Below are 15,809 nucleotides of genomic sequence, written 5' to 3' on the forward strand. Positions count from 1 at the left end.
CACATTATTAAATAAAGATAAGATGTGTAGCTCTGAACTGATTTTGATATTTTGAATGTGATTTCTCTCTGTTAATAAAGTACCATAAAGTCAGTAATAAAGACATTACTGAAAGTCTGAAAAGGAGAATAGAAGCTAAGACCATCCATAATTGTGCAATTTTGATATAATTATATTTTTGTACATTTCTCTTGTTCTTTTTCTTAGAATATTTTACATGGCTATCATCATAAGATGCATATAATTTAAAATTTTCTTTTTCTTCCTTAGACATAAGTATTTTCCCATGTTGTCACGCCTCTTCATAGATGTGACTTTTCATGGTGTTGTAATTTATCATTGAATTAATAAACCATAATTGTTGTGTCCATTTTCACATTACTGAGTATTTAGCTTGTTCATCTTTTAATTGAAATACAGTTGATATACAATATTATGTTTGTTTTCAGGTATACTATATGGTGATTTGACATTTGTATACATTATGAAATGATCACCACAGCTCTAGTAACCGTCTATCCCTATATAAAGTTATTACAATATTATTGACCATATTTGTTATAGTGTATATTACATGCCAATGTATATTACATTTTTAGCCAATCTACATCTTTCCTCTCTACCTCACTACATTTTATGTTTCTGATGTCATATTTTACATGTTTTGTTTTATGTATCATTTAACTACTTTCTGTGGATATAGATGATTTTACTGCTTTTGTCTTTTAAGCTTCCTACTAGCTCTATATGTAGTTGATCTGCTACCTTTACTCTATGTTTGCTTGTACTAGTGAGCATCTCCTGGGAGCTATTAGAAATGCAGAATATCAGGCCCTACCTGAAACCTGATGAATTGGAATCTGTATTTAATAAGTTCCTCTGGTGATTTGTATACATTTTAAAGTTTGAGAAGTGCTTATTCAGGTAGCTTTTTTTTTTTTTTCTTATATACACTTTAGGTATAAAGGAAAGGGTTGGGTTATTTCATATATTGGGAGACATATTTCTTTTTTAGTACAGTGGTCCTCAAAGTATGCTTCCCAGACCAGCAGCATCAGCATCACCTGGGAACGTGTTAGAAATGCAGATTCTTGACCTCTACCCCGGACCCACTGAATCAGAAACTCTGTGGTGTGGTGCTACTATTTAAGTCCTTCAGGTAATTCTGATGCTCAGAGTTTGAGAACCACTGTTTTGATGCTAACTAGACCTGAGTTAGTTGTTTAACTAGAAAGGTTAGAGGCTTTGAAACCATTTACAAATAAGTGTCCCGAAAGATGTTTAAAAACTGTCTGAATGATGTTAATGTTGTGACTTATGTTAACTTTCAGGATTTAGAAAGAGCATAATATTAGTATTCCAAAGGCAAAATTGTAACTGTCTTTTTCACGTAGTTTTTCCCCCCCGCAAGTGACAAAAGGCTATGATTTACAATAGAAAGGCCATTTATTTATATTCAGGCGACCTCCATTTTTTAAAAAACAACACGTGGCTTTAGAGAGTTGATAATACCTTGAAAAGTTTGAGCTTAAGTGGAAGAAATAGGTTGCACTTGACTTACCCTGTGTTTTGCAAATGCAAAAAAAAAAAAATCCATTTATATGTCCTCAGTGGGTCCAGAATTTTTTACACTGTCCTCTGTACTTCGGTGTCCCCCATCTGACAGAGCAGCTGGTCTATAATATATGACTCACTGGCTTTCAGCATCATAGCTGGGGCTCTGCTAAAGCCATTGATGCTTCTCCCTGGTGTGACGTACAACTACTAAGAAAAGACTGGATCCACAAACCCCACAGGAAATTAGCCTCATTACTGCAACTGAATTCATGTTCCCATCCAGAAGAGGGCTTCAACTGCAATTGCATATGGAAGTTAATTTACTAAGCAGAGTGTGCTTTTCTTGGTATCGGCTTTTGTTCTGACTTCCAGAACAAGATGATCACCTGTGTCCTTAATTGTGTGTGCAATTTGACAGTCAAAATGGGCTTTGAGTAATCTCTTGGCAGTGTCATCAGCAGAGAGGCAATTCTTCTCTGAGTTGAACTTTGATTCCATGTGACAGATATCTGTGTGTTTTTTTTTTTGGACCATGACCTCAATATGAGTCAGCAATGTGATGCATCTGTAAAAAGAAAGGTGAGGATGGAGAGAGAGAGAGAGAGAGAGAGAGAGAGAGAGAGAGAGACGCTACTCTAAACTCAATAATGGCACATCATATGAAAGTGAGGCATGTTGGTTCCACTGTGCTTGTCAAAATCCACCTAGAGAATTAGGGCATATCTAGAAGTCTAAGTGTAATAGATGATTCTCTGTACAGGGCCAAGATGGTGGGAGACCTGTATACTAGACTTCAGCTACATTTTTGTTTGCCCAGAACCTTCTCCTTTCCACCACTGACTATTTTAAGAAATTCTACTTGAACTTTCAAGTATGTGCCTCTGTCACTCCAACAGATACCTATACCAACCCGGCCAATCAGATCTCTAATTGTCTGGGCTAGGTGATTGGTCTAGAGACACACTTATGATCCACATAGGGCAGCTGAGAGTCTTTTGGGGGAAGTAATTTGAATGTTGCAGAGTGTTGGCCATTTTCGCTCCTCTGAAATAATTAGTTCTAAAGACTAGGTGAGCCTGAAACTGTGGGATCCAGCTTTCCTCCACATGGATGCAGTGAGTTGGATAAAAAGCCCAATAGAGACAAGAAATGGAGAGAGAATGAAAAAGAGAGAGAGGAGTAAAAAGGGAGGAGAGAGAAGGACCTTACGGCGTCATTCAAATTCTTGGATCCAGATAGAACAAAAAGGTCACACCTAAGACTTCCCAGTTACATGCACCAATACATTCTCTATTTGCTTAAAGAAGTTCAAGTTCACTTCACCTTCAGAGAGGCTTGACTTATGGAGCCCCATGTGTAAGGAGTTGTTTAAAGACAGAGGTAAACTTAATGAGAAAAAAATGAGGGTTGATATTGGCAGGGGTGGAGGAGGAAGACTCACTTCAAATGTATCCAGATTTACAATGTGGAAGAACGTGTTCACGTGTTCTCGGTCATTCTGGGGAGCAGGACCAGGAACAGTCATGGAAGTGGCCAAACAGGGTGGAAGCGATGCTAAGGCATACACACAGATCTCAGCCTTATGGAATTCAGGCACCCGCTCTAATTCTGCCACTTTCAAACCTTGCTCAAGTTGCTTAACTTTGCAGAGACTCCATTTCCTCATTTATGAAATGGTTATGATACTCTCTGCCCCCTTATCTCTCTGTGTCAAGTGAAAATGACATAATAAATATTTACTGAGTATCTACTATGTGTCAGGTGCTATGATAGGCGTTAAGGACCCAGGGCTGAACAAGGAAGACAAAAGTCTATGTCCTCATAGGGCTTAGAGTCTATAGTTTTTGTTGGTGAAATGGATTATTCGTGAACGCCACAATCACATGTGAATGTAGAATTGTCACCATGATGAGGGTGAAGGAGAATGTGGGGCTGTGATAGCCTGTGGGAGGGGCAGCTGACCAGTCAAGGGACACGGAGGAGGAGGTCAGGGCTGAGCTGGTATCTGAAGGGTCAGGAGGACTTTAAGAGTTAGGGAAATGTTCTCGGCAAAGGGAGAGACACGGGCCGATTTGCTGTGAAATGATGGGGTTAAAAAAAAAAGGTAGCCAGACTGGACTGGGTTGGAGTTCCCAGCGGGGAGCTTGGTGTAGCTCCCTGAGTTGGAGCAGACCACACAGGTTGTTGGAGGCCAAATAAGGGGTTTTTCATCCAGTTAAAGGAAAATGGGAAGCCAAATGAGAGATTAAGTAAGGGTGGGCCTGTTTGTAACATTCTTGTGGCCGGTGGAGTACAGGTTGAAGGGGAACCAAAGTGGATGTGAGGATACACATTATTCAAGAAATATTTATAAAATTACACTGAAAAAACATAAATACTTTATCAGTGCATCGGCAGCACCGTGGTGGTGGTGATGAATAGCTACCTCTTGAGAACTTTGTGTATGATAACATCTATTCCTTAAAACAATGCTCTGAGGTAGAATCTGTTACTAAGACTGTGCCATAGATTCAGAAACTTGACCTCAGTTTTTAACTTGCTTAAATTCATGTACAAAGTGGAAGAGCTGGGACCAGAGCCTGGGATTATGCAGTTGTTGTAAGCAGGTGTCTCTACACCTGAGATCTCTTTGCATTGTATACATACCCTTCTTAAGCCCCTAAAACTTATTATATTTTAACGATTTGCAGAGTCCACTAGACCATGCCTTGAAAAGAGCGTTTTCTTCTTCCATTCCTCCCTCCCACTGTTTCTTCCTTTCCTTCTTTTGTCTCTCCCTCCCTTCTTTTCTCCTTTCCTTCCTCCCTTTCATTTTCACCATCACCTAATATACACCAGATGCATCCAAGGTGCTCAGTGATATATTTCCCAATGGCTGATTGAGAGAATTAACATTTGCTAACATAAGGGCTCCCTGTCCCTAGAAATGCAGAGCAGAGCTCAAGGCCAGCAGGTTTCTGTTGAGGCATTTTGGGAAGAGTACCTGGGTTGGCTCAAAGATCAGATTAAGAATCCTCAAGAACCTTTCACAACAAACAGTAAGTGGAGGTGCTGCACCAAAAGGAGACTCATCCTAAATCCTGGAGGACAGAGCTCGAGCTGAGTGAATGGAGGTTGCCTGCAAAGACAGTGATACTCTAGGGGGCAGCAGAAAGTGGAAATCAGGAAGCAGGTGGTTGTGGAGCAAGGGAGTGTCTGTGGCCAAAAATAAGAATATCTCTATTGGTGGATAAGGAAACAAGCCAAGTGCTGATCTAAATGAGCGGAAGTTTCCTGAACATTTAGGAAGGATGTCTGGTCTTTAAGAGAGCTGGACCTGAGTGTGTGTCTCAACCAGCCTCCATCTTTATCATGTGGTTTACTACTTGTTCTCTCCTTTTTGGGGAGCTTGTGGGTTACTTCTCTTGTGGGCCCTATAAGAGCCCCTCCTCTGCTTGCTCACCCCCTTCAGGTCTGAATGTTGCTAGATTAGTGACTGACCTGGCACAGGACGCATGAAGACTCCAAGGAATTTCCTGAAAGCTGAGCTCGATTCTGTTCACAGTTCTCTTAAGAAAGTCTTCAGATGGAGAAGAAAGGCCTTAAATGATAGGGCTTCTGTTTTCTTGATGAAAAGGGGAAAATGTCTGAAAGGATGCTTCCAGCTGATTGGGGTTGGACAGAACAGCAAGGAGAAATTCTCTAAGTCCGCTTGGAGCTTGTTAGCATTGAGAATTGCAAGAAATTGGTGTTAGCTGATTCCTTTTCCCAAAAGCACGGGCAGATTCGATTTCCACTTTTCTGTTATGGTTGAGTACATTCTTTTGGCAAATACTTACTGAGCACTTTTAATGTTAGGATGGGTCACTTAAAACAAGTGTCTTCAAATATTCTTCATTTAAACACATCAGCTTCAAGCTATAACAGTGATAGAATGAGAGTCAGTCATCAGCAATTTGCAAAATTACGGTGCTGGTTTTCCCAGCCAACTCCACTAGCTTCTCCCCTTCTTCCTCTTCCTGAGCATCTTTCCCGTTCACTGCTTAATCATATGTTATCTTCAGCATGTGCTGTTACATACAAAGCCAGGTGTGTACCAACTGGTGTCACCATGACAGAGAAGAAAAAGAGAAGTTTATGGTGAGGAATGGCCTTGTGGGCATGTGACATGTGCAGTTGCATAGTGCCCCCTGCTCAGAAGGGGGCCCCATGTTTGGAGGTTAATGCTCTGTGGTCACCATCTTGAAATTCTTAATAGATTTCTTTCTTTGTCTTGGTGTTTTGTAAATGACGTCCAGGGGGATAGCGGAGCATGGTCTGGGGCTTGGAGCCTCCTTTCTCTGGCAGCCCCACTTCCCTCGGCCTCCTCATTCGTCTCCCTGAGATGCGTTCTTGGCTACCTGCTCCATGACCCTGCCCAGGTCCTGCTGTAGCACTGCACTCCCCCCGGCGAGCTCCAGGGCAGGAGGGATGACTCGGGTGTATGTGTTCCACTTGCAGAATGGAAGGGCAGAGCTACAGGCACCTTGGGAGGGTTTATACTCACCCCATGAATATCCTTGCCTGAGGGAGCGTGACATTAAATAGCAAATGAAAAACACCGTGACAGGTTCAGAGAAAGGCAGCGGAAAAAAGGGAAAATGTTTGCCTGTTTTTTGAGCTAGAGATCCCACATTTTCATTTTGCACCTAAGGCCTACAAAAATTATATGAGTGTCCCTACTCACAGCCTTTTGTTTATCACCACGAGGGTGGGTGGGTGGATGAGAAATGTGGGTCCACTCACGTATGAATATGGAAAATCATGCTTCTGTCTAAATGCACAGAAGGCTGGCCCCTGTAGGCCAGCACTGCTCTCAACTGGCATAGCTTATTGGTTGTATCTGTCTCCCAGAAACATATTGGCTAAAGTACTGTCAAACGATGACCGCGTCTAACCATCTGAGTATTCCTCTAAAAATTCCGCGGCCAAATTTGGCGAAAACAAGATGATGACTGAAATTAACAGAACGTTCCCCAGAACAACTGCATGGGAAACAAGCGTGTTATTTACAGTATAAACTAACAGGGCAGGCCATGGCAGTTGCTGCTTGCCCCTCCTCTCCACCAGATCTCTTCTTGTTATGTAAATGAGATGGCCCGAGGTGCGACAACAATGGATAGCATAATAAATGGAAATGTAAGGGCGCTAATAGTGGATTTCTCTGGACTGTCAACTTTTGCTCAAAGGCCCTGGCAGGGAAGGATAGAGAGCAGTGTGTAGCAAGGAAATCTTTCTCTCTTCCTGCTTTGGTGTGTTGCCTCCGCAGGCTCCTTTTCCTCTCGCGTCCCACCACACTCCATGTGTCTGGAACAATCTCCTCTGTAATCCTTCACTTCCTAAGTGACTTAGCCTAGAATCTTGTTTTGCATAGGTCTTTGCACATTTCTTGATTGATTGACGCAAGTCTGGACTGATGCAAGCCCCAACTCTAGAACATGTGATGTGACTTTTCCTTTAGAAATGTCCAATTCTCGGTCATTGATTATTTGTTTGAAAGTAGCAAACGTCTACTCAAACAAATTTAAGAAAAACGGGGAATTATTGCGAGGACACATGGTCAGGAAGTTCAGCCAGACCTTCCAAAGGGCCAGAACGAGGAGGCAGAATACTGGGTCTTGGGGACCCCAGAGGTGTCCCAGGCTTGCTTTGTAACATTTGCCTATTTCTATGGTAAATACCTCCACCACGACTGATTTCAAGGCACCAACATGGCATCACTGAATGGGAAGTTGAGAAGAGATGCATAGTTGCATCCCATTTTATAGTATTTCTATCATATACATGAAATAGACGTAAATAACCGTAAGAGCATAGATAATAGTAAAATAAAGTACAATAATTAAAAAGTGATGCATTTGGAGTATTTGTTGCCTTTGCTTTTAAGATAATTTGTTTAACCATAAGCACATATAATTTAATTTTTAATAACATCTATGGTTAACATCTGGATTCACAAAATTCCTGACAATTTAACAGTCAACTCTCTTGGTAACAGTACATTTTGACTCCCACATATCATTGTTTCCTTATGGGGTTGGGGGAGCAGCCTTTGTGAGAAGACGACAAAATGCAGAAGGGGCTATTGAAGGTGTTGGGGTGAAGGTGAAGGGGTGCTGAAGGACATGACTGGCCGAAGGAGCAAATGGTTGGTATCTCCAGTTGTGTCTCTCCACAGATATTTTATTTTGGCATAATTCAGAGTCAATATATAACTCCGTGTCAGAAAGAATTCAGATATGTTCTTGTCCTTGTTTTTCTCTGACTTCTCTGAATATCTCTTATCTGGTTCTTCTTCCTACCCCCTAACTGGAGGCTTTCTACTCTGTCTTTGGACATCATTTATCCTCTCTATGATGACAACACTTAAGTCTAAGAAATTTGTACTATTCCTCTGCTGAGCTTCAGGCCTGTGTATTGAACCACTTCCTAGACACTGTCACACGGATGTCCCACCATCACCTTGAATTCAAGGCATCCAAAACAATTGTGTCTCTCTCTCCAAAAACATACCTCCTAACCAAGTGGCGATGTGCTGTAATGTGAGGCTCAGACTTCGAGTCTAGTGCTAAGTTGTATCCCTAAGTTGACTTTGTTACCTTGCGCAAGTCACTGGTTCTTCCTGATTTCACTTTTGCCATCAGATAAATGGCCTGGACTTTGATTAATGGTCTTTATTCCATGGAGGCCTTGATTTTGTGGGTCTACCTCAGAAGCTATCCAAGCATCAAGAAAAGAGAGGCTCCGGTGGAGTCCTGTGCACCCCAACCTCCCTTCAGCCAGGAATACTCCTCTTTCATTCTTTTCATAGGTTAAAGTTCCATGAAATATTTCTTTTATGAAACAATTATCCAGGAAGTTTTGTGAATCACTAAATTAGATGATCCCTTTGGTCTTATATCCCTTATAGGTCTAAGCGTTCCATGATTCTTCAGTTAGCGCTTAAGCTTCTGTTGGCTTCAAAGCTACTGGGATGTCAGCTCAAGATTATAAGACCGTGTTTTGCCCTCTGTACTTCATCGCATAGGGTTAAGTGTGGGAAGCTCCCCAACATTGAACGTAGTCTGTGGTAACTCTAATGCCTCATATTTGATTCTCATTTAGCATTCTACAAAACCCTTTTATGTCTCTTTCTGCCCCAGGGTCCTAAAATATAAATTTTAACATCCTATGCTTCTCCTTGCCTCTGATTCCTAAATACAAATGGACGCTCATTGATAATCATTGCTAAATAGTGAACAAATGATTGCTGAATGAGTGATTGAATGCATACCACCAGGGAAAATTACTGTTTTGAATCCATTTCTGGGCCTGAACTTTAGGAGAGTCAATTTGTTGCATATTAAGTAAGCCAGTTGTTGAATCAAACTTTCCAACCAGCTTCCCATTTTCTGGAAAAGAGGTAAGTTTCTTGTGGGAATTGTTTGGGGGTCCTGAGAATTGCCATGAAACGTATATTTTGCTTTCCCTAATGCTAAGAATTATCAGGCAGAGGCAAGGCTGTTGCACAAAGTGAGATAGTAGGCCATTCTCTATTCAGGGCTGTTGGATCAATATTTGTTATCGTTTGGTTTATTTATTAATTCCTTTAAGTTTCTAAGCAGCTCTACCTTTTGTTGTGATGATGATATGACAAAATGCAAAACAGCTTCTGACAGACTTTTGCTATCTAAACTCTCAATAATGATCTCTAAAAGCCAACTCATTTCATTTGCATCCTTTTATTAATAATACAAAAAACTCCCCTAAACCTCAACTAGTGCTTGTCACAGTCAGTGGGTACTTCAGGAGCCAAGAGTGCATGGGAGGGTATTTTTGGTTCATTATTGGGTTTCTGTAATTGAAATGACATTTTGTGAGAGCACTCATGTGTTTTAAGGGGAAACTCAAACCAATACAGTAGTTTCAAAGTCCTCATTACTATAACAGTGAAAAACAAATTGTTAGAAGTATGTGTGCATGTGTGTGTGTGCACACATAGGCTCACATACATACACAGGCATACACATACGTTGGCGTGGATAGACCTAATAAAACGTATATAGTGTTCTCGTTGTTCCAAATACAGTTGGTGCTGTAGAGACTAAATAGACAATTAGCCATGGCTTGCAGCCCTCCTCCAACTCTTCCTCTTTCTCTGATGCTTGAGGCTTACCCACAAGTCCTACAAGGATGTGGCCTGTGCATTCAGCCCCAGATGAAGGCTCATGGGGGCAGAGCATTTATAAGCCTCCTCTTCTGACCCTCTGGTCAGATGAAGGTGATTGCACAGAGAGAAAAACCAGGGAATAACAAAGGAAAGTGCTTAAGCAAGTTGTGTTTGGGAGGATTAGAGGAGGGAGTGCACAGAAGGGTTAAATTGAAGCCTCTAAGGAAGTAATCGTGTTCAAGTAATAGTTTTTCTTGTAACCCCGTTTTCTAAGGTTGGTAATTTCTGATAAGGTCTCCAATATTCTGAAATCTTTTAAAACTTAGATTCTAGCTTTCTTTCTTCAACTTCCTTATTTTTATTTTCTCATTCTGGTGCAGCATCTATTCATTTACTCAGTCCATCGTCTGTTCGTTCATTCATTCATTCATTCATGTATTCACTCAGCTGACATTTACTGATAATTGAGATGAATAAAATCTGCAATCTCCAAGATGTGAGAACAAAACCAAACCAAACGCAAACCAAAACTCACTGAGAATCCACTGTGGCATGGCTGACTTTTAGGTGGTGTGGGCATTCTATCACCTCATTGGGTGCTAGGCATTTGTTCTGATTAAATGCCTTGTTAAATATGTTACACGCCAAAACTGTGGTAGGAGTTATGGTAGGGACAAGAGTACAATGAATAAAATACGGAGAGAGTCATTAAAAACATAACTGGCCTCAGAGACGGGTCAGAAGACTTTACAAGTTGGGTTGCTTCTGCCTTAGGCAGAAACCAAGTCTCAGAGCCTTCTATGTAGAGGAAGCTGCCCGAGTACAGCCTGGAGGCAGTAAAGCAAGTGGTATTTTCAAATTTAACTGGGTCCGTGAACTTTGTTTAAAATGTTCAGTGTTTAAGCTCCGTCGAGGAAAGGTTTCTGATGAGGTAGCTAGTGAAAGTTGCATACTTTCATTTGTTGATAGGGTAGCTTGGCCAAGAACTTACTGGTTCGATGTAGAAGTACTGCCTGTCAATTAGACATAGCCAAGAAAATGGGGGAACGGTGAGAAGGCCCCATGTTCCCAAACGGACAAGTGAAAACTGATATCCTCCTGTTAGGAGGAGAAGTAATGATTCATGGCAATCTCTAGTAATAAAAATAATGGCCAACGTTGCTGATCACTTACCACAAACCAAGCACAGTGTAAAGTCCTCCCCATGTTCTGTCTCCCTTAACCTGCCTGGCAACAGAGATGATTGGGCAGTGCAGGTAGTTTAGCCATTCCTTGCCCCAGTTGCTTAGCCTCTACCAGCCTCAGTTTCCCCTTCTGTGAATGGAGATCACAGGACTGTGGGGAACGTGAAATGAGACAGTGCTTGTTATGTGCCCAGTACAGTGTCAAGCAGGGAGTAATAGGTCAGTGAATAGTAAAGTATCAGCTAGTATTAGCACTCCTCTCCCCCTTTTACAGACAAGGAAACAGAGGCTCAAGAGGACCATTCTTTCAATAAATAAGAGCAGTGCCTGAGGACCGCAGCACGGGAACATCATGCTCTTGTGAGTGCCTCTTAGAACCTAGAATTGTCTGATACTCAGAGTGACCACCAGAACAACTCTTACCAGTGTGTGACCATCACCTCGCCATTATTACTTGATTCTCATAAGCTTTATGAGGGCAGAGATTTTAGTCTTGTCCACTGCTCTGTCCCCACCTGTAGCAGTTCCTGGCACATTCTCCGCTGAAGGACTGACCTTTCACTTTCCTTCTTCTTTCCCTGGCAAACTTCCGTGCACCCATCAGGAATCACCAAGTATCAACACTCCCCCCCCTCCACATAGCCTTGCCAACTCTCTGGGACCCATTGTGTCTTCATTTCCCACACAAACTCACAGTTCATACCCTTGTTGAAAGCCTTTTCACGTTGTATTTTGATATTTCTACTTTCCTGTCTATTGCCCCACTTGCTCAGACTCCCCTAAGGCAGATACCACTTTTTACCCCTCTCAGTGCCCCTGGCTCATTGCTTAGGGTTGGCTCACAGCAGGCCTTTGCAGGCACTTGAATAAATAACCATAACTACCTTCATTTGTATCTGAACAGTTTTCTTGATCTTTGCAATTCTCACCAAACCCCCAAACCCAAAGACCTTTGCCATTCACTCAAAGGTTTTCAAAGAATGTTTGCCTCGGGATTGGGTAGCTCTCACATGCCTGGAAGGAAGCTTTGGAGCAAAAGCAAGACTGTAGCTCTGAAAGAATTATGTCAACATTTAATTGCAAGAGATAGTTACACTGTCCAGACGGCTTCCAGAACAACATAGCTTTTGGCTTAAAGCTCAACTTCTAAGTAATTGATCAAGTAGAAGCAATTTGACTATGAGAGCTTGGATATGCAAGCTTTAGTAATGCTGTAGCTTCTTAAAATGTCCCTTTCAAGACATCTTGGGACTGGAAATCTCTCTGGCAGGTGTGTGAATTCAAAGGCAATGGCTTTAACCTTGGGGATGTTTGGAGATAATCCACATCTTTGTTGATGACCCTCCAGCCTGACAGGCAAGAAAGACTGGACCTGTAATCAGAGCAATGGTCTAGTGGGTGTGGAAACCCACTAGAGACCTCAAGAGACATTTTTCTTGTATCAAATGGGTGAAGACCTGAACAGAACTGGGGATTTGATGAATACTCTCCTGGTAAATGTTTTTTTTTATTAAAGTATAGTTGATTTACAATGTATACACATACATACATTCTTTACGTTCTTTCATTAGGTTTATCCCAGGATATCGAATAGAGTTCCCTGTGCTATACAGTAGGACCTTGTTGTTTATCCATTCTATAAATATATGTAATAGTTTGCATCTACTAACCCAAACCCCCAGTCCATCCTTCCCCCACACCCCTCCCCTTTGGTAACCACAAATCTGTTCTCTATGTTTGTGAGACTGTGTCTGTTTTGTAGATAGGTTCATTTATGCCATATTTTAGATTCCACATATAAGTGATATCATATGGTATTTGTCTTTTTCTTCCTGACTTACTTTACTTAGTATGATAATCTCTAGTTGCATCCGTGTCACTGCAAATGGCACTATTTTGTTCTTGTTTATGGCTGAGTAGTATTCCATTGTGTGTGTGTGTGTGTGTGTGTGTGTGTGTGTGTGTGTGTGTGTGTGTATATATATATATATATATATATACACCACATCTTCTTTTATCCATTCACCAGTTATGCATGTATCTTTTTGAATTATAGTTTTGTCTGGATATGTGCCCAGGATATATGCCCAAGAGTGGATCATATGATAATTCTATTTTTAGTTTTCTGAGGAACCTCCATACAGTTTTCCACAGTGGCTGCACCAACTTACATTCCCACCAACAGTGTATCTCCTGGCAAATGTTAACTTGGCTCTTTGAGCTGGAAGAAGAGAAAGGGGCATACTTAGGTTACATTTAAGTAACAGAGATTTGAGAAATAAGGGGACTTGGGAATAGCTGGACATCCAGGCCTCCTGGAAAAGGTAAGTTGTTTGAGAAACTGGAGGAAGAGTTATGTTCCCAGCTCTAGTAACTGGGTTTTCACTGTTGATATGACTCTATTTGCTTTGCTTCTGCATCTCTTTAGTATGTGTCTCCTTTCAGCTAAGCAATCTTTTCGTTTTTGTCTAGTTCAAGTTCCTGGGGAGAGTCTAATTGGGTAGAGCTTTAATACTACTGGGCAGCCTACAGATGAGCTGCTCTTAGGTCACATGGCCACTGTGAGCCAATCAGCAGTGCCCAGAGGAGGAGTCATGCAATACAGAACATGACCACCTGTGCTTAAGGAGCTATATAGGCCTTCTTGCTCAAGATGTGTTGCAGACTTGTGTACCTTCGTAAAAATAGGCCATCAGTGTGGTCAGGCACCGCGAAGTTTCTATTTTATCAGAGGATGGAGTCACGATTAACCCAATGAACATTCAAGGATCGTTGAGGTTTAGGCATGGTAGCCTGGGATGAGACAATAACTTGAATTGGCACACCTCAGTTCTTCTCAGTTCTTATTCACAAGTAAATCTGTGAAACTCCTGCTAGTCGTTCCTTACACATGTGCAGTAGCCCGCTTAGTTCTCTTATTCATAGGCCATTGGCCCACCCATGTTCACCTATGTGAGGGGACAGTTTGCAGCACCTCAGATGTGTCTATCTCTCTTCTCTAAGGGCTTTCTCGGCGCTGGGAACTTGCTGGACAGCAAGCAAGTGATTCCTGGAAATGTGGGAATTTAACTCCCTGGCGTCACTCTCAACAGATGGGAGAGATAAATGCCCCAGCCGCCTCAGCCTCCTGTGAGACAATTTGGGCCTCCTTTGCCCACAGGAGGAACCTGATCATTAACATAAGCTTTATTCATGTATCCCCCTTCTCTGTCTCATTTATTTCCACATCCTTACTTGTGCTTCTTGCAGTAAATCCCCAAATGTATTACCTGTACGAAAATCCTTGCCTCTGGCTCTGAAATGGGGGAGAATCCAAGCTAAGACAATGAAATATTATACCCATTTTGAGGAAGATGACGAGCTGTCTATGTAGGGGCCGTGTATTATGTTCTTCATCTACATAAAATCTGTTCTACCTACTGAATGTCTTTATAGTGCAAACAGGCTCATAGGCAATTGATTAAATATGGGAATATCAATACAGCATTAAAATTACTTTGGTTCATACGCAGTATTCCCTAGAACATTGGTATTTTGCACCACTAAGGAGTAGCAGCTGAATGAAAGCACGTGAATACACAAGAGTGTATGTGCAGTTCACCCCAAGTTTCTCCTTTTGACTCACTTGGCCAAACCCTTGCTCTTAGAAGTGCCTGTGGAGTAATTTCCTTCGTCTTGCTGCATTGTGCCTCTGTTTTTATAATTCATCAGCCTCAGCCTTTCCTCACAACCCTTGCATCAAGCTGCATTCACTTTTTAAAAGGTAAACTGCTTTATTCATTGTACTTTTCTTTTAATTATTAAGAATTTATCATGTCTTTTCAAATGTGCCAGCTTAAAAAAAATTACAATTAGTATTATTTGCGTTGATCATGTGGTTACAAATTTGCAAAGACCTGGAGTAGTGGTCTGCCCCAACCCCATCTTTTCCAAAAACACTGTGATTTTATTGCAGAATTCTCCCAAGCATCGGGGTTTTCTGGAACACAGACGTTGTTCACGGAACCTATTTCAAGGCTGCTCCAAGCATAGGAGCATCTGTGTTCGTTAGATATAAGTACACACCGCATGCTTGGTACTTACTAAGCAGGTGAAGGGAAGGAGGGCAGCACAGCCTCGGTAATGACACAAATTTAGATATGATGGGGTTGGCAGTTACCTCTGGTCCTTGGCCCAGCCGGCTCTCCAGCGGGGGAGGGTTGCATTCTTATCTTCAGCTGGGAGGTGGGAAGGGACATTGGGTTTAGGACGTGGCCACATCATGATCATTTGTTGTACTGTCAGTTACTTCCAGCAGAAGATTCACCATTGTTTCTTTTATGATTTTGTAACAATATGGACTAAGTGAAAAAATTTATTTTTTATTAATATTACAGTGTCATTAAACCCTTATTTGATGATTCCTGCTTGGAATCCTATTTACAAAAATATGCCAGGTTTCACAGTATTTATTATTGCTACTGCATGCTGAGAACCATACTAAAGGGGAACATACATTATTTCCATGTGACTCTCATAGCAACCCTATGGGATAAACACTCTTATTTTCATTTCTCAGGTAAGGACATTGAGGCACAGAGAGTTCTTGGGGCCTAGCCAAAGTCTGGTGTTCAGAACCAGCACTGTCTGAGCTCAGTTTCCATATTTCTTCCACCTAGGTGTCTGCTCCTTGATAAATTATTTGGGGTCAGTCATTTTTATCCATGGCACTGCATTATAAATATGCTGGGTAAGGGCTTCCCTGGTGGCACAGTGGTTGAGAGTCTGCCTGCCGATGCAGGGGACGCAGGTTCGTGCCCCGGTCCGGGAGGATCCCACATGCCGCGGAGCGGCTGGGCCCATGAGCCATGGCCGCTGAGCCTGTATGTCTGGAGCCTGTGCTCCGCAACGGGAGAGGCCAC

The 15,809-nt window shown here is 41.9% G+C and overlaps 1 protein-coding gene across 2 annotated transcripts in view; it reads left to right on the forward strand.

Moving 5' to 3' along the window:
- The window catches only part of CDH13 (cadherin 13), a 1,030,265-nt gene that overhangs the window by 107,659 nt on the left and 906,797 nt on the right, over nucleotides 1-15,809 (forward strand). The window lies entirely within an intron of this gene.

Source organism: Phocoena sinus, chromosome 19, assembly GCF_008692025.1.
Source record: "Phocoena sinus isolate mPhoSin1 chromosome 19, mPhoSin1.pri, whole genome shotgun sequence".
In the NCBI taxonomy this organism is placed as follows: domain Eukaryota; kingdom Metazoa; phylum Chordata; class Mammalia; order Artiodactyla; family Phocoenidae; genus Phocoena; species Phocoena sinus.